This window comes from Heterocephalus glaber, unplaced genomic scaffold, assembly GCF_053883595.1.
Source record: "Heterocephalus glaber isolate CG9 unplaced genomic scaffold, H.glaber_assembly_v1.0 deba00000768, whole genome shotgun sequence".
Classification (NCBI taxonomy): domain Eukaryota; kingdom Metazoa; phylum Chordata; class Mammalia; order Rodentia; family Bathyergidae; genus Heterocephalus; species Heterocephalus glaber.
The window spans coordinates 6,458,989-6,483,033 of NW_028258162.1; the positions used below are offsets into that span (position 1 = coordinate 6,458,989).

Sequence of the window (24,045 nt, forward strand, 5' to 3'; positions counted from 1 at the left end):
TTCTAATTTTCCCTCCTTCCTTAAAGTTGCAGCTCTAGCGTTGTTAATGGGGCAGAGGAGCTACCCAGGGCTGCCAGTTAGGTGGGCTATTATCTGCACAGAGGCGCTGGCCTGGGAGGTAAGACACTGGTGTAGCCCGGATTCCGGCATTCCTCACACCAAGCCCGGAGCCCTAGGGTGGGTGAGGACACCTGATTCTAATTTAAGCAAAGACCTTCTGCAGGCCACCGCAGGCCCATCTGCTACTTATGCCTCTGCCTACCCACTCTGAATTGAGGCACAGTTTGCCAGGGTGAGGGTGTCCCTGGGGGCCATCTAGAGGGGGAATTAGATACACAGTGCTTGTAGCTTTGTCTGCATGATTTGTTTCCACCTCTGTTCCTGGGGCTCAGCAGGAAGAAGCTGTTGCTGGAATGTTTTTCTCCAAGTCTTTATTGGCCCTGAGCCTTCTAGACTCAACCTGGGATACATCTGGTCTTGTCAGAGGATGCCCTACTTGGCCCAGCACTGTGTGTGTTTTCTTTGAATAAAATTTGAAATGGATTCTCCTGCATCTCCTTTGTGGCTTAGTCATGTGGGATGGCTCATATCCAAAAAGAGACAATAAACAGCCGACACCTCTGAGAATGCACACCAGACCTAGCTCTGCGATCTGAGCTGGAAATCACAGCTGAGTGACTCAAAAACTAAAACATGGTTTTGTAAGCTCATAAAGTTGGCCTCATGTGCCAGAAATTCCCATTTTGGACTAGCTTCAAGGCTGTGGAGGCTCCGACACTGACTCATCAAACTATTTCCTATTAGCAGACATAGTACCACACATTTCTGAGGGCTGACAAAAATAAACCGAACCTTTGTTCAAATCCACTGAGCCTTTCAAACACAGTGCTCTTTTCAACTTTAAATTTTGAGACTCTTATGAATTCGAAGGAGATCTCATCTACCTATATCTATATTGTTTATTCTTAACTTATCCTAATGCTGTTTTGCCCAGGTTTGCTTATGTTAAAGAAATCCTGCAAGTCATTTTATGTAAACTGTTCAGTGTTGTAATTCTTTAGACCAAGAAGTTGCAGATGACAGACAGCATTAAGCAGAAGGTATGCTATTGAGTCTTAGATTTATATAGGCAGAATGAAGTTTATCTTTGGACAGATTTATTTCAATGACAGCCCCTCTCAAAATATCATATAACACTTCCAATTCTTCTTAGCATTGTTATTGGAAAACTTACCTAATTAGAATAGTGTCTATCCAAATTAGTTTAACAAGGTAGAAACACATTTACATATAATACAGAGTTTATGAAAGAGTAAATATCAAAAGACTTATGCAATTTTTCATCACATAAATGTTATTTTGAGGGCTTGGCATTATTATTTGTGTTTATTAAACTGAATAATTTGTTTTGATATAGGCAGATTGTTTTATGCCATAGTTACTGAAGCAAGTTGAAATTTGAAAATGCATATCAGAAGATGGGAATAAAACACTGAACAAGTCTCATTTTTGCTTCCACTTGAAGAATGACTGAATTTTTCTTCCCAGCAAAACCTGAGATATGAATCCTGCTCTATTTTTTTTTTCATAAAATTGCATCATCAAGACTGCAAGCTCAGTGGTAGGGTGCTTACTTGCTTACTTAGCATGCATGAGGCTCTGACTTTGATTTCCACCCCTACCAAAAAAGAAATCTTCATCATAATTATTAATTTAATACTGATTTCAGTATATAATTTATCCATTTCCCTCAAATTTCCTATAAACATCTGCCAGTATGTTGACATTCTTGGTGATTACAGACCCCAGTTCCTTAACACAGGTATGTAATATTGGCTAATAATTTTCTTATCTATTAGTAGATGAAAACATTGAAACAGAAACTGACCTCTGAGCACCAATGTGATTGGTGTTTAACATAGAAATTTAAAGGAAATTGAAAACCCCCAGACCTGTCCTTAAACTTCAGGCAGTTTGTAAATTATTTGGAAGAGATCTTAAAACTTGCGTCTGTATTTCTTCTCTACCAAGTGACAGATTTTGCTAAGGACTTTCGATCGTTTGATGGTTCCGTTTCTATTATGTTTATGAAAAAGAGGTATTGGTGTGTGAGTGTTCACCTGTGATCCAGGTGAAAGTGCTAGCGATCCCTTCTTCACTCTCTAGGGAGGTGGCACATGGAATTTCCCGGACCCTGCTTTAGGTCCCCTTAGGGAAATACCATAATGGCTGGCTCCATTAACAATGAATTTATATTTCCTATGCATTCCATCCCTGTCCTTCTTGGAAAATTGACAGAAAAAGGGATTCAAAATCAGGGCAAAGTTAAAGGCCTGCAAGCTGCGTCTGTCTAGAATATAAATTTATGGCCCTGCTCACAATAGCGCGGTTATCTCACTTAAGCTCCAGCAGTGACACCAGTGAGCCGTCTTAACATCAGAGCACCGGAGAAGGTTGCCCAGGTCCCGCAGGAAAGGCTGTCAAGCTTATTGCAGCTCAGCTGGAGCCATGAGGCAGGCGAAGGCATGGAGGGTCTATCGCCTGCGCACACCAGTGAATTTGCAGCCTGGTGTGCAGTGCAGCAGTCAAATGATTCTGTTTTAAGTGGGCTTCGTGTGGACAGTCTGAGTGGCATAAGGACAGACCTGCAAAGACCAGGCAGGAGCTCAGTGCTCTCTCATTTCAGTGACACAGCTCTGGTTTCCCTCTTTCCTTTTTTTTTTGGTTTGAGATGTTAGGAAACAGCATTTGCATTCTCAACTTGAAAACAAGCACAAGAGCTGAGTATTTTATCATCGGCTTTCCTGCAAAATCCTATTTTATGGAACAAACCCGCTCCTGTGCTCATCATCTCCCCACTCTTGGATTGAGAGATTGCACGGAGGAGTGGTTGAAATCACAGATTGGTGAATCCGTCTTTCTGTTCAGGATCTGCTCATTCCAAATCAGGCATTCATCGGCCTCTGTGGGACAGAAGTTTTGGTGAGGAACAACATTCATTGAGGTGAGGTTGCCTGCTGTTTCCCACACAGGGACCGAGAAAGCATCAGCCTGCAAGTTGTTTTCTGAGTGAATGCTTGGTGCCGGGGATTATTAGCTGAACAGTATTCTCATTATACCTGTTCAGTGGAATTGCAGAGCTGGCACGTAGGAATGTTTAGTGTTTCCGCATGGATGCTTTAGACACCAATATGGAAAGGCCAACTGGGAATTACCATTTATTTTTCCATGTAGAACAAATATAAATGAAGATAGCAATTTGAGAGAATGAAACAGGTGAGATGATACAATTCTACCTGGTTGATTTAACCAAAAGTAAATTTAGAGAAGTAAAAATACCAGTTCCTCACCCAACATCTCCATATATTATAAATTTGTGACTTCATATTGTCTCTGGCTGTAAAATCAAGGCACAAAGCAGTAGTGGTTTTTATTCATGCTCAGCCAGGGATGCAGATGAGATTATGTCCTTGTTTGAATAGACAATGCTCCCATTCCAACTTATTTTGATAGGAATTACAGTTCTTCACGGAGTAGGTAGCAGGTTTTTATTGTCCGCCATATTACATTGTCAGAAAATCACCTAAAGGGGTAGAAGAGAAGGGATTGTGTGCTTAATAGAGGCATCAGCAGTCAGAAATCTCGGTTCATCTTGGCTGAGAGATGTAATAAGCAATTCCCGGAAAGGGCTGATTGAATCCCTTTCCCAAGAATCTAGGATGGAAAAAAGGAGACAATGCAGAATTTCTTTCCATTTGTCCCTGATCCTGTCATATTGGGAAAGATGTTAGTAGTGAAAGTGCACTCAGTATCAGTTGTGCTTAAAATGAGGACTGCCCCACTCCTTTGTTCCCAACAGCACCTCTGAGAATGTGGCCTGAAAGACTTCATGGTGACAGGAAAAGCAGGGGTGATGGAGCTCTTCAGAGTTGCTGGAATAAAGACATAGCACACAAAGTACCATGACACGCAGCAGGCATTTGACTGTCTCCGAAGACCAGTGAGACCCTCTGATATTTTGATCACTGCATCATTTATTAAGGCAGACTTGAGGAGTCCTTCAGCAGCACCTGACCTAAAGTTTCTGACAGTGTGAGTGATGACTGTCATCCCATCTCCTTTCACCCCTTTGCTTAGCCTCATTTTTCTGGTTCCAGCCCCAGGACACCAGTCGTTTGTCGCTGTACCCTTACCCAACTGCTATCTGATTGACTATGCAACTGTTGTTGTGGACAAGACCAACACATGCATTCCTTTATTCAGTAGCCGGAGAGGAAGGGGCTAAGACTACCATGATCCGCTTCCTCCAACCAGGCCCCACCTACTATTAATAGAGCATTAGTTATGAATTCACTCATAGGTTAACCCATTGATAAGATGGTTAGGTAAACGGTGATGACCCTTTAAATGGATGCAGTGTCAGCCCGAATTTGTGGCTCTGGGTGGGGCCTCCAGGGGTAACTCCAAAGGGAAGTCCAAGTCCAGTTTATGGAGCTGGGTCTTTTATGGGGAGGGTTGGGGTGCTTAGTGGGATGCACAGGAGGCGTGTGAGACTGGGGGAGCGAGAATGGCTAAGTACATGGCTGTGCAACTGCTAGTGTTGTGTGAATGGGTAGTGTCCCAGCAGGTTGGGCACAGGTGTGCCCTATGCCTGCAGAGGAGGCTCAGGCGACTGCGAACAGGAACTTGGGCGGCTGTAGTGGCCCTGAGCCGATGGGATCAGACTTACTGTTTCTAGTTTCAGAGCTAGGAAGGAAAAGCAAGGAAAGAGGCAGACACCTCTTTTTCTTTCTGGTATGTTAGAGGAAGCAGCCTTTGGTAACAGAGGAAAGATAAGAGCTTTTTCATCATTCAAAAAAGAAACAGTCTAGAGGGCAAGTTTGCACCGAGAACTTGAATGTGTCTAGAACCTGTGATTTATACTCAACCCTCAGATTTCTTTGTGGATGGAATGATTAGGTTCTCTTTCAGTAATGGAAACGGCTAGATTGTGGAGGAAACCTCGGATTCTTTGTGGACATTTGTTTTCGCCTTTCAACAGCTGACTCGCAAATACATTTTTTAATTGGTACATTTTATATATACACAATGATCACATTCCGCATAGGAAATTTGTGCCTGTACATGATGTGTCTTCCTTCTTTTTTTTCCAATCCCCTTCCCCCTCCCTTCAACCCCTCTTCCCCCACTTATTTACAAAAGCTTTGTTTCCATTTTTTCTTTCTAGTCTCTCTTTTTTTTCTTGTCCTTCCCCCCTCCAGCCTTATTCCCCTTCTCTTTTGAACATTTTCTCCCCCTTTCCCAATACCTATTATACATTTTGGTCCTTATTTACACTTCTGGTTTCTCACACCAGAGAAACATGTGGTATTTAAATATGTGTGTCTGATTTATTTCACTGAAGTATGGTCTCAAGATACATCCATTTAACTAGAAATGTTTCAAGCTTATCCTTCTTGGAAACTGCCCAAATGCCCAGCAAGCGATGAATGGATAAAGAAGATGTGGTTTTCTTTCTTTTACTATGGAGTACTACTCTATGAATACATTTTTAACAGTATTTTAAAAATCATATTCTGAAGTACCTCTGGATCTACTTTCTTTTGACTCTGAAGCTATTGCTGCATGTGCAGATGCAGAACTGAGATCAAGACCATTTTATCCTGTGCAGAATCAGAGTCTGCATTAGTCAGCTTTCCGTTACTGTAACAAATTCACTGAGCAAATTTGTACAGAGAAAAGGTTTATTTGGGCTCAAAGGTTTGGAGGTGCTAGTCCAAGGAGATTGGCTGACTTTGTTGCTTTGGGTTTGTGGTGCTTTGGGGTTGGTGGTACCTTGTGGCCAGGAAGCAGATCAGAGCAAGGAAGTCCCACACTCAAGCTTCAGGGCCACACCCCCAATAACATAGAGCCTCCCACTAGCCCCCACCTCTTGAAGGTTTCACTCATCACAACAGCATCAGCTGGTGACCAAGGCTTTAACACGTGAGGCTTTGGGGGAAATTAAACATCCAAACCATAGCAGAATCTAAGCAATCGCTAACGTATGGCTATGACTGAGGGAGAGAAAGGAAAACGAGGGTTTTTCCATTCTACTGATTACCAGGAAGTGGCCTGTTGTTTACCTGCCCTAAAATATGGGACAGGAGGAATTTCCATTTTGATTTTATGCTAATGTCTTCCACGTTCATTTCACATTTTTGGGCCTTTCTATTTTTAGTTGCCAGAAATCTCTTTGTAGATAGAACTGTGCTAGCAACTAACTGTTATTCTGAAATCTCGATGGCACCAGATTTCCTTGGGTATTTGGTCAGCTTGGCCAGTCCACAGGGAAGAGGTCCCTCTATCCTGAGGAAAGCATCATTTGAACATCTGTTGGTGCTTTCAAAAAAAACACATTCTCATCTCTTCCTTTTTTTTTCTCTCCCTTAGAACTGCATTTCTGAAGACTTTTCCCTTAGCCTTTTGATAAATCTTGTGCTGTGCAAATTCTTAAACCCAAATTCTAAATTCCATTTTGAAAGATTATTTTGTTAAGAGGCCGATTGGAGTCAATTTTAAAATGAGGATGAAATATTTCTGTTCAAATAGCAGAACTTCAGTGCCAAATATTTACTGATTTGTACAAGGATAGAAGCTTCCTTTTTAAAAAACAGTTGGGATTTTTTTTTTCCACTTGAGCTCTCTGCAAACCACTAATAAGGTCTTTAGCTTTGTGATCTTAGCATAATTCATGGTTGTCAAGGGGAATATTTGCTGACTTAAAGGATATGTTGACTCTTATCAATGAAATGTAGCAAAGCCAGTATTTACCTCAAGTCTTTATTTCATGTGTACTGGGCCTGGTCCAAGAGTATAGTAAGAATGGAGAAATAAAAAAGGTTGCCCCAGTGATAAACAGAGGTGTATACTGATTTTGGGAAACATGTCAGCTACACTTGGGCAGATTGCTAAACAAGCTAAAGCAGGGGAGGCTTAGAAAGGAAAAAAGGCTTGCTCCTATGTGTCTGCTGGATGCTGGGGCCCTGAGTGCTTTTTCTGCGAGTGGTAAGTGTTCCTGGGAAGATGAGCCCGTCTCTTTAGGCTCATTAGTTCTAATGACTTTGTGTGAACTGGGAGTACGTATGCAGGGTAGGAAAAAGGTTCTCCAGAGCGTGTTCTGAGGCCCCCTGCGAGCTGAACCTGGGCTCTTCACCTGTCCTGAGACTGAGCCAGCTTTGCACATTCCTCTGGGTGCCAGCATCCCCCGAATTCCTCCCTTTCAAGCTCCTCTCTCTGTGTTCTCTATAGGATCGGATTTGCCAAGCACCCTGGCTGGGAGCCAAGCTGGCTTTAATGACAGTCCATAAGCTTCAGCCAAACAGCTGTTTTATAGGTGCACATTATTCAGCAATTCACTGTTAATATCTTATTTAAAAGGTGCACGTACTTCATTTAAAGACATATTTTCAATGCCCCATTGGGCTTACTAGTTAAAAGAAGTCTACAGCAAATCTTTTCTGAAAGAAGAATCTCTTTATAATGTCAGTAACTGTATCTACCCTCCAGCTTTGGCCTTGTGTGTATTTGATAGATGTAAAGTGGGGTGGCCAGTATTCTCCTCGGAGGCCCAAATTGAGCTTTCCTAGTTCCCTTATCATCTCGTCACCCCCATCCCCACCGGAGCATTAGCCAGCTGGCAGGAGGAAAAGGGAGGTCATCACTCCTGTCGTCTGACTCTTTCCCTGCCAGAAAATGAAGTTTTATTTGAAAACAGGAAATACCTTCTGACTTAGGAAGTGCTATGTATGTGTATGTGAGTGTGTGACTGTGATTTATGCTAAGTAATGAAACCTTATAAAGAAGGGAAAGATCTCTTCCATTCCAAGAATGCACATGGCTGAATGAATAGCTTTTGATCCTGTCCACTGAATCCTAGTCCAACAACTTCTCCCTCCTAATGTGTCCATATCCTTCCATTTCATTACATCATGGTGACATAGTATTTGTTAATTTTGTCAAAATCATGGACACTAGTTTGTGAATAAAAAATTTTGACAAAGTACCAGACACTGGTTCAATTTCTGGTATTATTTTTGCTCCTAGTTTACTTTTTCCTAGGTTCTTCCACAAGGCCTATATGTGTTCACACTTCTAGCTGTTTTCCTCTTACTCTACCCTACAAATCCTTTATCTGATTTTCTCTTGGCACATATATGCCTTTCCTGATTTTGAACTTATCCTGCTTTCTAGTCCTTTCTATATTCCAAGATCTTTCAGTCAGCCAATTGGAGTTATCAGAGTGATGTTTCTGACAGTGTTACAAATCTCTTTCAACAGATATTAAACATGCAATTTCATGGGCTTGTTTCAACATCCTTCATTTATTTTTGATTCCCACACTCTATGGCATTTTATGATTTCCCCCTTATTTTTGATTTTCTGCTTTAGGATTATGTTTTCTTCCACACAGCGAGACACCAACCATATGTGCTGTGCATGGAGGAAAAGCAAAAGACAGCTCTCCACATGAGACGACTTTTAAGTAAATTGTAATCTTTTGATAGATTACCCTCCTAACTCATATGAGAGGTTTTAGCTGCAAAGCCTAAAGTTAGATTGTTGTGAGAATAAGAAACACATACTCAGTTTTCCAAGCCAAATATTCTTCTGAACTCATTGGACTTCACTTAGCTAATACATCACTTTTCAGATATGCAAAATCATAATCATGATGTTGGGTCAAGTGCAAATTGATTTGGAGAAGTACAGGAGGAGCTTTGACATGTTCCAGGAGATTTTATGTTTGTGTTTTCACACGGGACATTGCTGTGGCCACATAGATGACTTCCCTTTCCCAAAGAGGAATTATAGAGCATTTTAATAGCAGATTAGAAGAAGAGAACCAATGAAAACCAAACAAGAGTGATAAAAAATTTCAACTGCAATTGGTTAGGGATACTTTGGGCTCTTGAATGAGACACTGAGTATTTGTGACATCCTAGGCAAATTGCTTAGCTCCTGTCATGATTCTTCAGTAAAATCCAGATGGTACCATCTGCAGGTGGCTGATAGTATGGTTTCTGGACCACTGTAAGCACTTACAAGGTGAGCTTTCCTGTTTTGAGAATGGCATTGGTCACCTTGATGGAAAGCAAAGACACACACTGGTCATACTCATGGCCTAATTCTGCTTCAATCCTCCCACAGAAATTCACCTACAATTTGCCAGGCTTTTTAGTGCAGAAGATGGATTATGAGCACAACTCCTACTTCTTGTTCCATGTTGGTGCACAGGTAGTTAAGACAGAGCAAGGTACTAGTTTAGCAGTGTTTCCTGTCTAATGTGGTTCCTAACTAGTTTACTGTCTGGACTGTTTCTTCAGAGGCTGTCAGAGTTTGTAGAAGAGTTACTAGACCACCTGTAATTATGGGATTTTTATCCAGACTATATAATTCTCTATTCCCATTGTGTTTCACTTACTAATGTGAAGCAGACACTGTCCATTTTTTTTAATTTAAAAAATTCAAGGAATTTTTTCATATGTATCAGGTTCAATGAGTCTTTGGGTTCATAGAAGTTGAGCCTCAGAGCCGGCTTCATTCATGCCTTAGAGTTGCCTATATCCAAAAAGAGATGAGATGTAATAGAAAAGTAGAAAAAAATATTTTTAGGCTCAGCAAATCATTGACTATTTGTATGTGTGGATTTTAGCTTCTCCTCAAGCTCTCCCCGCACTGCCTGGTCTGGCACTGCATTGGAGTTACCAGGTGGTGGAGGCTGAGAGGGAGCCTAATGCCCATCGACAAGACTGATGGCCTTTCAGATGCCTCTCTGGCCTCCAGGTGCTCCCACGCATGGCTCTTAGGTAACGAGCTGACCAGCTGCTAGAGCAAGAGCCACACCGTGTCCTGACAGCTGACAGGTAGTGTTGGATGGAAGCTAGAGGAAAAGTGTCACCTCTCATCTGGAGGATTCCACACCGGAACCTGCCACTTGGAAGAGACCAAGCAAGGGTGAGGACCAGCTGCTCTCCTTTCATGGCAGAGAGCAACAAGGGCCAGGAGAGCGGCTGCAAGAGGTGCGTGTGTTCAGCAGTCCCACCTGGGGCCAGCAGATGGCTGCCTGCTCCCTGGCCCACAGTGCTCCCGTCTGGCCTTTGCCATAGGTGTTGAGCCAAAGCCAGGCATCTCTTGAGCTCAGTCACTTAAGAGAATGTGAAACTCGATATGATCGACCCGCGTACCAGTTTTAAAAGTTCTTTTCATGGTAATCACAACAAAGAGCCACCTCCCTAAGTAAGTAAAATGATCTCATAAACATCTTGAGCCATAAATGACATTCCAAGGAATTAGCATTCAAAAAGCACATTTTAGAACAGTAAAGTAATAGCCATGACAAGTGAGCCAGGACACTAAAGATATGCAAACAGCAGTACAAACCATCAGCATAAAAGTTGTGGCAAGGATAACATCCAGTTGACAGTTCTGCTACTGCCTTTACTGACAGATATCTATAGAATTCATGGGTGATCTGTTGTTAATTAAACAGACAAACATGTCTTAGTCTTATTTTGACATTAAAAGAAGAATTTATTTAAACCATTGGTGAATAGGATTTAGAAATTTGCTCTTGGAGCACCTCGATTTTCAAACAAAATTGTTATTGACAGATAAGTTTGATATATTTTCACTGAGTTAGTGAATAGTTCCTCAATTTACTACTAGAACATTACGGGTGTCCTGGAGGTGCCATGTGCCCTGCTGTGGTTCTGCCTCTCTTGTTCATCTCTGTTATGGTCTCCACTACCCTGACTTCTAGATTGATTTTGCCCATTTTATATTTCCTGTCTGTAAAGGCCAAGAGGTAAATATTTTAGGTTTTTTGACCCACAGAATCTTCATGACAGCTATTCAGCTCTGCCATTGCTATGCAGAAGTACCATTGGACAGTACAAGAGCAAATTATCATGGTTATGTTCCAGTTAAACTCTGTTTAACAGAAATGGAGTGATGGCTACACTTGGTCCGTGAGTGGTAGTTTGCCAGCTAACAATATGCTTGTGAGACCTAACTGCCGATATCCCGGAGCTGGCTCAGACAGCTCATGAGAACCCACCTCATGGTGCAGAAGTTTTCCTCATTCTGCATTCAATGCTGTCTTTTTGGTAGCTTGGCATTGTGCCTGATGAAAAATTATACTGTGGAATTGGGTAAATGCTACAAAACATGCACATTTCTCCCCTCCCTTGCTCTGACCATTTGCAATTGGACTGTGTTACAGAATGGGGTCTTAGTGGCAATGACTTGGTATCTCTGAGACTCTATTTGTTCCTTTGTGATGAGAATATGGGAATCCATAGATAATGTATATAAAGCTCTTAGGAAAACGGCTGTTACATAAGTATTCTATTCCAGCACAGCCCTGGCGTTGTAGGAGATATTATATGGGAGATAATTAACAAGTCATCTTGTCACCTTGTACCTTTTAAATTTAGGTATTTGATGATCTTATTGACTTTGGAAATGTTCCCTCTATTTTCTCCCTCTCTTCTAATTAACATTGAGATTTGGATCTGACCCTCCTCTGCATTCCAAACCTAATATTGTGCTAATGTTCTTTGGTTTTGTATACCTCCAGTCTCTTTTTTATGGAGGCCACCAGGATAGTTTTCCAAAGTGTGACATTTATCTACTTAAGGAGCAGGTTAATGGATCTCAGTACCCAATAGTTACATTTCATCCTCTCTATCAAGTCATGTATGGTCCTAATCCCACATCTTCTCATTTCCAGATTTTTGACAACTCTTCCCTATACTCAGAATATACCAGCGTTTTGGTCGTGGGGATACCTCTGTACAGCATCTTCTCAGGTTACCTCTACTAGTCACTAAGGGCCAGGTTTTAGGACCTCTCTTTGATTCTTCATCCCTATTATTTCTGCCATAACCTCACCCACAGCAGAATGAATTATTCCCTCATTCCTGTTCCCATAGTTTTAGAGCTTAAAGTTATCCTAATATATACCATTTTATAATCAGTTGTTTATGTATCTGTCTCTCTCACTAAACTGTGACTTCTCTGAGAAGAGAAACTCTTATTTTTTTCCCCTAATATCCTGGATAATTGTCCAGGCATGCCAATAGACTGTTGGAATATGAATAAATAAACAAGAAAACTCAAAGACCAAACAATTCAGGTTTAATGCCACAATGCCAGGAGAGGTCTTGTCATGTGGGCATGCTCATCTAAATAGAATTTCTCCCTGGATGAGGAAGACCCCCTGGTCAAATTGACATATAAAAAAGAGCCAGCGAAGGAAGCAGTGACCAGTCCTTTGTAGCTACCCATTCCTAGAACACATTTTTAAAGGTTTTCTTATCCACTTCTGGCATGTGCTGTTGACTTTGTGTGATGTTACTTGTAATTGCATGTTTAGGAACAATGCGACAACAACTGTCACATGTTTCTTCATCCATGAATGGCTTTTACATTTGACTTCTCAGTGATAATAAAAATTTAGATGCCTATTTACTGCATTGCTAAACTTCCTGATTTGCAAACCCCAAACCCACACTTACAACAATTCAATATATATAGCAAAGGTTGCTTATCTCACCTTGGCAGAGCACAGTTGCCGGACTTCTCAACCAAAGCAGGGCACAAGTCTAATCTGCCGAAAGAAGCATTTCAGTTACCTGCTACCCTGGGAAGAGATATCGGAAAAGATAGTGAGATCTAGTTGAGGATGACCTTAAAGTCCAACTTCAGAGATGGGCATCTGCTGGGTAAGCAATCAGAAGTAAATGAAAGTTGATTATGAGGGGAATATTATAATCAGAGTTGGGTCAGAGAAAATTAAACTGGCAGATATGTGAAGAATACATTCAGTAGGGAGAAATAGAATACAGACATCTTGTAAATACTGTTGCAGTAGTCTTGAAAGTAAGTAATGATGTTCCTAAGTTAGACATGTAGCAATGAGGACAGGAAACAAGAGGAAAATCTACATGAAAAATGTAACTGAGATAAATTTTCGGAACATCAGATCCGGTTGTGCATGTTGACAGGGAAGAAATATTCCTGGAATCAAAGAGTCCTATCAAAACAGGTTTCCAAGTCTTCATGCACCAGGGGCTGAGAAAGTTCAAATGAAATGAAGATAAATACAGAATAAATAGGTGCAAACTTTTTGAATAATACAAATTAACCAATTAACACATTTGAGTGTCCCCTCTGGGATATGTGTGCTGGGAACTTTATAGATGGTGAGATGAAACAGCCCTTTCTAGATGGATGCAGTGGGGCTTTAAGGAGGGAAGACGACATTGGCTGTGACTCTGATACATATCAAAGTTGTGAGGACAGATTGCGCTGCCTCCAGAAATGGAGGAAAACCTAGAGGGAAAAATTAAAGAAAGGATCCGTACCTGGCAATAAAAGGGAACCCTGGTCAGAGTTTTCTGAATCATAGTTAAATGTAATAAAATTAGCATTTGTGGGTATGGTTTTTTCCAAGATGTACTACAGCTCTAGGATTTATGTAGCAAGACTTTTAAATTTCCATTTCTTATTTATCTGGGAGATTTATAACTAGAGGTTCATAGAAAGTAGAGTTTAAAGGAGCTGAAATTCTTTCTCCTCTTGCTTTTTTTCTCTTTTTCGGAAAAGTCCACATGCTGATGTGTTCAAAGGCAAAATTAACCCAAAAGCTGAATAAGACCCAATATTTTCAGGCTTCTACTACAGCCTTCTGTTGGGCAAATGTGGTGTGTGGCATAAAGGGCAGAAAATGTGGACATTTTAAAGCCTGGAACAGAGGAGTGTTCTTTTTTCCAACCAGAGCTTTTACAATCTGAAAGGTGTTTCTGGACCTGGAATGTCAAAGTCAGGCAGAGGATTCTATATGTATGGTTGTCATCATCTAATATGTAGATTTCCATGTATGTTCAAACTGATTGCTTCAGTGAGTTCAAATTTTAATAATTTTTAGTAATTGGAGAGCATTTTGGTGTTTAATACAATCATGTGAAAGAATCTCAAGAGTAAAAGATCTTCTTACTAAATAAGTTTACATTCTGGAGGTGGAAGGTGGTTCAAGAACACGGTTTAATACCTACCTTCTAGGAGGATTTGTGTTATTTAAAATACAGGGAGAGGCCTGGGGATGTAAGTCAGTGGTAGAGCACTTGGCGAGCATGCAGAGGCCCTGTGTTCAATCCCCAGTACCTCAAAAAAAGTAGTGAGGAAACTTAAACATTATGAAGATGACTAGAACCTGGAATACATTTATTCTAGTGAAATTTTCAAAAATCTGCTTGGAGGTAATATGTTTTAAATGCACTTTACTTTTCAAAATGGTGTGTAGATGTAAAGAAATTGTTTCTTTATTGGTCCCTTTAAATTAAGTCTTAATTTTGCCCATAATTATTTGAATAATAATGCAACAATATTTTTCTCTTATTTGAAATTTTTCAGACAGGTAATCCCTTCCTCATATACCTTACTCGAATAGGTTTAAAATTTTCCTTTACTCATGAAAGCTCACTTAATTTTACAGAAGAAATGCTACATTGTCTGCTGTACATTCAACTATTTCTAAAATAGGCTTCTGAAAATGTTTTTTTAGGTTTGGAGTTTTGCCCAGTCTCTAGAATTGAATTTTATTTTTGGTCTTAGTAGTATTTAAATGCATATGGAAAAAGTGAAGTGGGCCTGTCTTGATTGAGACTCCTCCTTCATCTTCTATCTCCTCAGTAACTATCCTCTTATGAGCTGAGAAATTGGTTCTCAGGCTTCCTTTACTTCTTTAAATTCTGTGATGAGCTTACTTGTGCTCTGTTGTCTGCTGAGACTGGATGATGGTATGGATAACCAAGGTTCATAAAGTACTTTGAATTCCTCATTTAAAATATGAAAAAAATAAATCATTAGTGCCCCCTACATGATAAGAGATAAAAATACCTGTTAACCATCTGTCATTCTTAAAATGTAATAGAAGAATTTGAGACCTGTTGGTACTTCTGATGTTTACCAAGAATTTATGAGGCAAGGAAACCACAGAATTAAATACTATTTAGGAAGGAAATCTGTCAAAAAGTAGTTGGTAACCTGGGCACATGTCTGTATCCCAGCACTCTGGGAAGCTGAGAGAGGAGGACTGTAAGTTCAAACTCAGTCTGGGAAATTTAGTAAATTAGCAATTCTGTCTCAAAAAATAAAAATGGCCTGGAGATGTAGCTCAAGGTGAATGTTCAGGGTTCAGTAGTGGAAAAAAATGTAGCTGCTAATGATTCTTCTAATGGTCATACCTATTAATATGGAATATTTCTAATCTGAGCTAGCTCTTTAAAATATGTATAATACTTAAACAATTATTCTGAGCTTATACCACACACTTACTTCTGGACCAAGGAAAAGATCAATTCTTAAATCGTATAGGTAAATAAACTGACAGAAGCAGAACTCAAATAGGATTTGAATAAATTTACATGGGTATGTACTTCTAGAACAGGATTCTTGATACCTAGTGATATGCCCTGTGCCTCTGCTTTATTTTATTTCAAGAATAAATACTTCTGAGTACTAATATGAGAACTTCCAATACAGTATAAATTTTAAAGTAACTAGATTTACAAAGGCAGATTTGCACATGTCTGTATTTTCATTTTGTAGAGGTAATGTGTTCTTATCACAGCACTAGCTTGGTGCTGTGACAGGCAATGTAACTACCTCTGAGTTCCAGCAGTGGGCAGCCATCAGCCCATTGTAAGACAGGACCTGTACTGGCTACTGTACCCACCACCACACATGGGCCCCTAATCTGAATTGGGCCAACTAGAGACCCTCTCTTGAAAATGAGATACCTTGTTAGTGTCCTGTTATTGGACCATCTCATTGAGTGCAGGTGATACTACCAGCATTTTTTAGCTCATAAAGCAGAGGGTCTGAGTCTTGGAACAGAGAGAGAATTTGCTTAGAATTTTGTTAGCTTCTCTGTTCTCAGTTCACTCATTACCAAGAACCAGCTGTATCCATTACATAGCACAACATTGAGACTTTGTTAGAAATTGCCCCCCCCCCCCGCAAAACTAATTATGCTTAACCCGTTGGTATGTTTTGATATGGTCTGTGCCTGTTTCTGAAAAGTACCTGTGCTAGAAGTGTGATCCCTAGTGTGGCAGTGTTGAGGTGGGATCTGTAAGAGGCAAGGTCTAGGAGAAGGTAAACATAATTAGGTCATGGATGCACCACCCGGGAAGGGACTGATAGAATCCCACAGGACCAAGTTCATTCCCCAGTGAGCATGTGGTTTAGTCCCCATCTGCAGGGAGCAGGTTCCCTCTCTGCTTCTCTACTATGTTGAATTGCAGAGGTTTGGGGACCCTCCACAGGACACCTGCACCATGCTATTTGGACCTGCCAGCCACCAGCACTGTAGGCCAAATGAACCTCTTTGTGTAAATAAAGTATCCAGCCCAAATATTTTGTTGTAACAACACAAGAAAGACTAATAAACCATGTTCATTCTTTTAAACACCTCTACAGGGGCAAGAAGAATGTTTTCTGTGACAATTAAAATGGCAAAACCTTTATATTCATTCATGCCAATGCTCATGACAAATCAGGGCTCATCCTTTTCTGAAATCACTCCTCTACTTCTTACCTTTTAGATGCCAAGAATCTTTATTGAGTTCTCATAGTGTACCATGCATTGTGTTCCACAAAGGTCTTTTATTTCCAGTTCAACCAAATATATCATTTATATTTCATCAGATGAGCTATATCTATTCCTAAAGCAGCCTTTTTTGTGTGTGGTGTATTTGTATCTGGGCTTTGAAATTTAGAGGGAAAAAAACCTGAAAAACTTTGGTTCCAAAATGAAAAGATTGGGCACAAAGGCAGGGTCTCGAGTGTTATTGATCATGAATTAAGGGGAAGATTTGATAAGTATTCACAGCTGCTGATTTGTAAGGATGATAGTAATTTTACAACCATCCTCTATATTTTGGAAAGGCCAGACAAAGAATAAATGAAACTGAAATATTAATCCTGCTGAAAATCAATGAATGGAGGGGATTATCTAGAGCATGAACACTGTTGAATGTCATGGTGTGCCAAGTGGTGCTATACAGTGCGTTTGTGTTAAAAACCAGGATAGTCACCCATCTGTGTTTTCTAATTGTTTTGTCTCCTAATAATCCTGAACACTATCTTATGGGGCTTGCATTGAGTGATTCCACCAATTTCCCTTGTGAGAGAATTCTGTAATTTCTATGTAGTTTTACATTATTCAAAGTATTTCTCTTTAAACTTAGATTATTTGAAAATACTACAAAGGAGAGTTGAGTCTACTTCCTCTCTAACTCACTGCCTATTATATGATTTCATTCTCAGTTGGCTAAATGTTAATTTAAATATTTATCAGGGGAAATAGCCAAAGAGTTATTTGTAATAACAAGGGGATGGATATTAGGAATAATTAGATTTCTCATTAATTCAAAATGAGTATTTTAGTCATTAATTAAAAGTATTTTCACCTTAGAAAGGTCTCTTTTGCCAGGAGCGGTGGTCTAGACCTGGAGTCCTAGCACTCTGTGAAGCTGAGGCAGGAGGACCCTAAGTTCAAGCCTAGAACGGACAATTTAACAAATTAGTGAGACTCCATCTCAGAATTAAAAAAAAAAAAAAAAAACGTAAAAAGGGGAGGGCAATATATCTCAGTAGAAAGGCCTTGCATTCTATCCCTAATCTTGAAATGAAAAAGCCTCTTCTTGTGAAATTACTTATAGATATTATAATGATTTTGAGTTTCTTTTTCATCCTGAATATTCGTGACAGTACAGTGGATAAAATCAGAATTTAGCTGGACCACTCAGAGGAAACTGTAGCTACATTCTAAAGTCACCTCACAGTGACAGGCTTAGCTACTGACTAATCCAGATTTGGTCCTTCTGTGCTGCTTGTTTTCCGAGTGGGGCATTTTTCTTGCTCATGGTTGTCTAGGAAGATTTCAGCTAAGTAGGTACCTTTAGATGCATGGCAGCTGAATCGAAGCATTTCTTTGATGTTCTATGCAATCTCTTTTAGTTCCTAGGCAAATATTCTAAACTTCTAATGCTAAGTTCTGCATCTTTGCTTTTTCTTCTCTCAGAGACAAAACAACGCCTTTGCCAGAGTGAAAAGTTCTTTAACGGAACAACCTCATTTGAAGGAATGCAGTCTTCGTACAATTAAAATGTCTTGATGCTAACTCTTACCACTTTCCTCTAAAATGCTGTGGTCTATTTTCTACTTCCTGATAGCAGTCATGTGGCAGTGACCCCATAGTAAATTTCATAGCAGTTTGAAGAATTTTTGATTGTCCTTGTCTCTTATGTTTTCGTAAACCTGGATCAGTTGATTTGCCTCCCAGATGGAGTCAGGTTTCTCTAGAGAGACTTTCTTATGCCTAATAGTGATAAATATTCTCCAGAAGAATAGACAAACTAATGGTATAATTCCACTGAGAAGCCACCACATTCCATTGGCTTCTGTCCTTTAAAGAATTTTACCTGTGAACTCTTATGTCTGATAACTTTTCATAAAAAAGAAAAATAATGGCATTCATATTGTTGCATGTCTTTGTGAAGTTTATTTTAATATTGTTCAGATTCAGGAACACTATACTCTTGACTGTCCTTTTAGGGCTTCCTCTGTCAACCTAGGAACTATACTGTGGGCATCGGGATCGAGGAGCTATATTTCTGTCCATGTCCTGTGTGAAATTATTTAAAAAATTCTGGTATGTTTGTAGCAGTCTGAAGTCATGGTGCCATGCTTGTGATTAGATATTCGTCCCTTCCTATAAGTCTGCAGTTGGTCCCCAAGTGGAAACTGTGTGGACAATGCTCACCAGTGATCAGCCTTGCCAAGGCCATGCTAGTCTGAACACCATTCTCTTGGCTCTGGTCTTTCTTTTCTCCTCTGTGTAGACTGAATGGCACAGAGGATAGCTTTCACCCTGTGGTACCAGTGTGATCCATGGCTGTGAGCAGGATGCTATGTGACCTACATTGCTTTTGAGTCCATCAAACCCTGCCAAGGACTCCACAGTGTTTCCCTGTCTTCTCATCTGTACTTCACGAGTGCACTCAGATGCCTAGAGCCAATTCAGTTGCCTTTTGATAGTGGTGAATTAACTGAGAGTCTCGTGGAGTGAGAAAATCCTGTCTCAAACCCCGACAAGCTACTTTCTGGCATTGTGACAAAGCCTCCAATTCACTCCAATCAGATAGGAAGGATTTATATTATGCTGTTCCCTGTTGTGTTGAAAAAGCTTCCCAGAGGACTGGAAATGTATTTTCACACCAGCTTCCAAATCCATCATTATCATTTTGGACAAGACCATATAAAAGAACATGAATTCAAATTGGACCTAATACTGTGCCTTGCTGAAATTCCCTCTACCCATTAAGGAGAAGAATGAACCAGGCAGAACGCTTTCAATTTTGAAAAGACTGTCAACATCATCATGAATTGGTGGTGGCATATTAGGGTTTGCTCAGGAAAGCTCAGCTGAATCTGCTGGTGCCTACCTGAGTCTCTTTCTTGCAACCACCTCAACTTCCTATTAATTATATATGCTGCTTCCCGAGGAAGAAACCTTCTAAAGTGGCGCTCTAATAATGCAGCAAGGTTTCTCACTGCTTAAAAAAATCTGAATTTATTAGTATTCAATGCTGTCCATAATCTTCCTTTTTTTACTTCAACTTCCTTCCTATCCCTTTGCTTAGCCAAATTTAATCTCCTGCTGGTGAGAAGCACAAGAAGCCCTCTCCCTTCCCCCAGCAAAGGTGTCCAAATCTTGTTCCCCGTAGTCTGTGACGTGCGATGTTACATGGCTAGAGCGAAGTTTGCAGAAGTAATTAAGTTTGCTAACCAGCTTCCTTGAGATGAAAAGCTTATCCTGGGTTAATAGGGTAGGCCCAGTGTAATCACAAGAGTCCTTATAAGTGAAAGAGGGAAGAAAGAGAAGTGGAATTGAGAAAGACTTGAAGATGTTGGACTGATGGCTTTGAAGTTCAAGAAGGGGGTCGCAGCCAAAGAATGCAAGTAACTGCTAGAAGCTGGAAGAGGCAAAGAAATGAAGGATCCCCTAGAGCTGGGCAGGAATGCAGGCCTGAGGAAACCTTGAGTTTGGTCGAATGAAACTCATTGTGAACTTTCGGCTTCCAAAATATATGCTGATAAATTTGTGTTGTTTCAAGCAATAAATTCATGATCATTTGCTATAGCAGCAATAAGGATAAAATACACCTTTGTATAGTGCGTTATACGTGGAGCTAACTACCAAGTTGGACTCTTGAGCCCAATACTCATTCTGCATCCCTGAATAATGTACTCAAAGTTTTCTATGACTTCTTCCTTCCTTCCTTCCTTCCTTCCTTCCTTCTTGATGTATCAAAGAGCACAGATACTCAGCATATCATTATCAGAGCATCGCATAAGGCTAAAAATGAATCGGCATGTATTCTCTTTCCTGTTGCCCTAGCTCTCTATTCCGGCAATTTTCCAAGTTCCAATGGAAGGAAAATGGTGAAATTAAACAGGATTTTAAAACTAAGCAAGTGAAGAATGGCATTTAATGGTGGCTGTTTCTGTCTTAGGAGCAATAGAAAGACAGCAATGCCTTCAAATAAAAATAATTTTGATGTTATATTCTACTTCAAGTGCTAAGGTTGACTAACAGGCTAATTTCATTGTCTTATTTATGGCTAGTAGTTTTCTTTATAAATGGTGCTTGATGGTTTCAGTGGAAAACTGTGGAAAATATGTTGTCATGTGTGGTAGCTAATTTAACGGTTTGAGTTCTCAGGAAAGAGAGACCTGAATGTGAATTCCAACTTTATCTCCTAAGACCATGTCTTTGAGCCTTGGTTAACTACTCTAATACTCTCTTTCTTATGTAAATATCAATAATAAAAAGGTAGTTATTATTGCAAAAACTCTACTTCCTGTATAATTTGTGTTTTTAAACAGAATGGAGCATTCTATTATTTAATAAATGTACATTATGTATTACATGATAAGCCTGTTTATAATATATGGAGCATATGCTACGGTCTTCATTCTTGAAGAGTCTGAATTCATATTAGAACATTCTGTATGTCAAAGTGCTAATTCTCTGCATGTTTGAAGGCTAAGGCTAGTTGAAAACTTGACCTTTCGTAGTCTATTGGGGGAAAAAATCTGATACGCAGAAATGAAAGAATTAACAGCTGTTCTGACATGATTGTTTTTCAAAGCTTGTCAGAACACAAAGATCTGAATATCTTCTGGAATATATGAGGCTGGATGCAGCGAAAAACTAAAACAATTAATAGGAGCAGTAGGGGGTAAATTGGAGGCACATCTTTAACCTTAATTGAAATGTAGTAAATGAGATTAACATTTCAAAGAACTGTTAGGGCAATAAAGTAACAGGACTGGTGCTTATATTAGGAATATTCATTTCTTAAATTACTATGGTTTGCTTTATGAACATCTAAGAGAAAATGTCAATTCAACTTTATAATACAAACTTCTCTGTAAATGGATCTACATACCCATTTGGACTATTATGTAGAAACGTGATAGTAGATAACTTTAACTGTCTCCAACGATACAATGTTTTTTAAGTAAGAGAATAGCTAGTTTGTTGATGTGTCCTGTTGGCCATATTATAATAATTATTAAGAATATTAACTAATTCACACAGGGTGCCCTGACAATTTTAGGTATGTTTAACAAGCAGACAAATCTTTGTAGCCAATGTTGGGGAAACGAAGTGAATTATTGATAGAAACTTTCTTTCTTTCATCCCTACCTCCCTTCTTTCCCTTCTTCCTTCTTTAAATAAGTATTTATTACGTACTTCCAACTTGCTAGTTACTGGGGTAAGGGTAGTGATTAAAACAAGTGAAAATTATTGACCTCAGAAAGTTTACCCTATGGGTATGAGATAATACAGTACACAAATAAAAGGAAATAAGCAAGATAAACTTAAAAAAAAAAAATATATATATATATATAGTTCGTTAGAGGGTGATGTACCCTAAGGGCTGGATGGAGAACAAGTAAAGCTGGGGAGAAAAATATGCATTTGAGTGGGAGGTTGAAATTTTAGATAATATGAGTAGAGAAAGTGACTTTTTAAGATCTGAAGAAAGCTCAGATTCTCTGGGAAAATGTATGCAAGGAAGCAGAAATATAACTACAAAAAACCCAGGATGCAAACTTGGCTCAGGTTGTTTAAACAATGGCAAAAATTCAGGGTAGGCAGGAGCAGAAGGAATGCTAACAGCAGAAGCTAACAGCAGAAAGTATCAGTGGGCAGGATGGGGTCAGAGCAAAAGGGGGCCTTACTCTAAGGACTTTACACTGCGACTTTGAATTGAGCCCAAAGTCTGGTGCTTTTTAGTAGAAGAGTGATGTAGTGACTCCTTTCACAAATCACTTTGATGGTGTTTTGAAGATAGACTAGCAAGAGGCAAAATTGAAAACACAGAAAGCTGTTAGGAGATTTATGATGGTAATTTCAAATTGAAGCTTACAAACAAGCAAAAACACACTGAGATGAACTAAAAAGTTGTTCAAAAGCCAGATTTCTACAGACTTTTATGTAGATATTAGAAATATCTTGAGTTAAAATTCTTTACCCCAGATATTTCTACGGCCCTCTTCTTCCTTGTCTTAGTTCAGACAACTATCACAAAATACTCCAAATTGGCTGACTTATCAACAGTGATCAGTTACTTCTCACTGTCAGGACAGGTGGAAGTTAGAGACTGGAGTTCCATCCTGGCTGGGTTCCGGTGAGAGCTGTCCTGGATGGGAGACAGCTGCCTTCTGTTGTATCCTCACACAGAAGAAGTAAGGACATAGTTCTCTGTGGTCTCTTTTATAATGGCACCAATCCCATTTATGGGAGCTCCGTCCCCCTGACCTAACTATAAGAGTCCAGCTACTAATAGGATCACCCTGTGGTTGAGATATCAGCGTATGAATCTTGGGAGAATGTAGCTTTCAATCCATTGCACTCCCTGAAAGCAAACTTGATCTGAACTTTTGGAACTTAATTCTGTGTATTTAATTTTCACTGATTCAGAAAGCCCAAATTGGAGGTTTGGGTGAAACACCATTCTCATATTTTTTTGTACAAATCTGGAAAAATAAATATAACATCTTAAAATTCAAAATAAATAAAATTAGAAATAATTGAAAACACCACACAAATCTAAGATGTTGTGTGGCATATTTAAAGCACAGTCTCTGATGAAGTATCACAGAGTGACCATCTTGAAAAGATTTTACTGTATCAAGACTATAAAATAACTGCTTCCGTACTGAGTGTATGTCAGTCATCTTTGTGTCACTGTGACAAAATTTGTAATATAAACACCTGAAAAGGAGGGAAGGCTTCTTTTGGCTATGGTTGCAGAAGTTTCAGTCCATGGTAACTTGACCCCGTTGTCTTTGGGCCTGTAGTAAGGTGGATGAGGTAATCAGGAGGAGGTACATGGTGGAGGAAAGCTCCTTCCCCCAAGGTAAGTGGAAGCAGAGAGAAAGGGTCTGGGGTCCTCGTAGACTTTTCAAGGGCATGCTACCCAATAACCTACCTACTTAACCCAAAACTAGGTCCTACCCCAAAATATTCCACCACTTCCCAGTAGGCCCCATCAGCTGGGGACCACACCTTCAGTACATGAGCCTTTGGGAGAAATTTAAGTTCCAAATCATAGAAATAGGCTTGAATGTTGCTTTGGTAGCTTTTAGCTAAACGATCTTTGCCTGCTTCAGTACCTTGGCTTATAGAGGTTCATTATTCACAAAATACATAACCAGTTCCTTTTGAAAAGTACCTTCTGGAGAAGTACTGTTAATGATCAACACATATTAAATGCTTCAGGAAAATTTTTGAATGGATAAGTTTTAACACAATGTCCAGCCTTTATAGTAAAATAGTTTTATTTGTATATCACTAACCTTTTAAAATAAGCTTTCATGATTTCTCATAATTGTATACAATTTACAAGGATCATTTCT

The 24,045-nt window shown here is 39.7% G+C and overlaps 1 protein-coding gene and 1 long non-coding RNA gene across 2 annotated transcripts in view; both read left to right on the forward strand.

Moving 5' to 3' along the window:
• Positions 1-24,045, forward strand: part of Plxdc2 (plexin domain containing 2) — a 429,295-nt gene that overhangs the window by 84,646 nt on the left and 320,604 nt on the right. The window lies entirely within an intron of this gene.
• The window catches only part of LOC147829074 (uncharacterized), a 117,437-nt gene that overhangs the window by 84,389 nt on the left and 9,003 nt on the right, over positions 1-24,045 (forward strand). Inside the window, exon 2 of the long non-coding RNA XR_015449662.1 lies at positions 1-24,045. This exon is cut by the window's left edge and continues 73,527 nt beyond it; it is cut by the window's right edge and continues 9,003 nt beyond it. This is a non-coding gene — a long non-coding RNA (uncharacterized LOC147829074).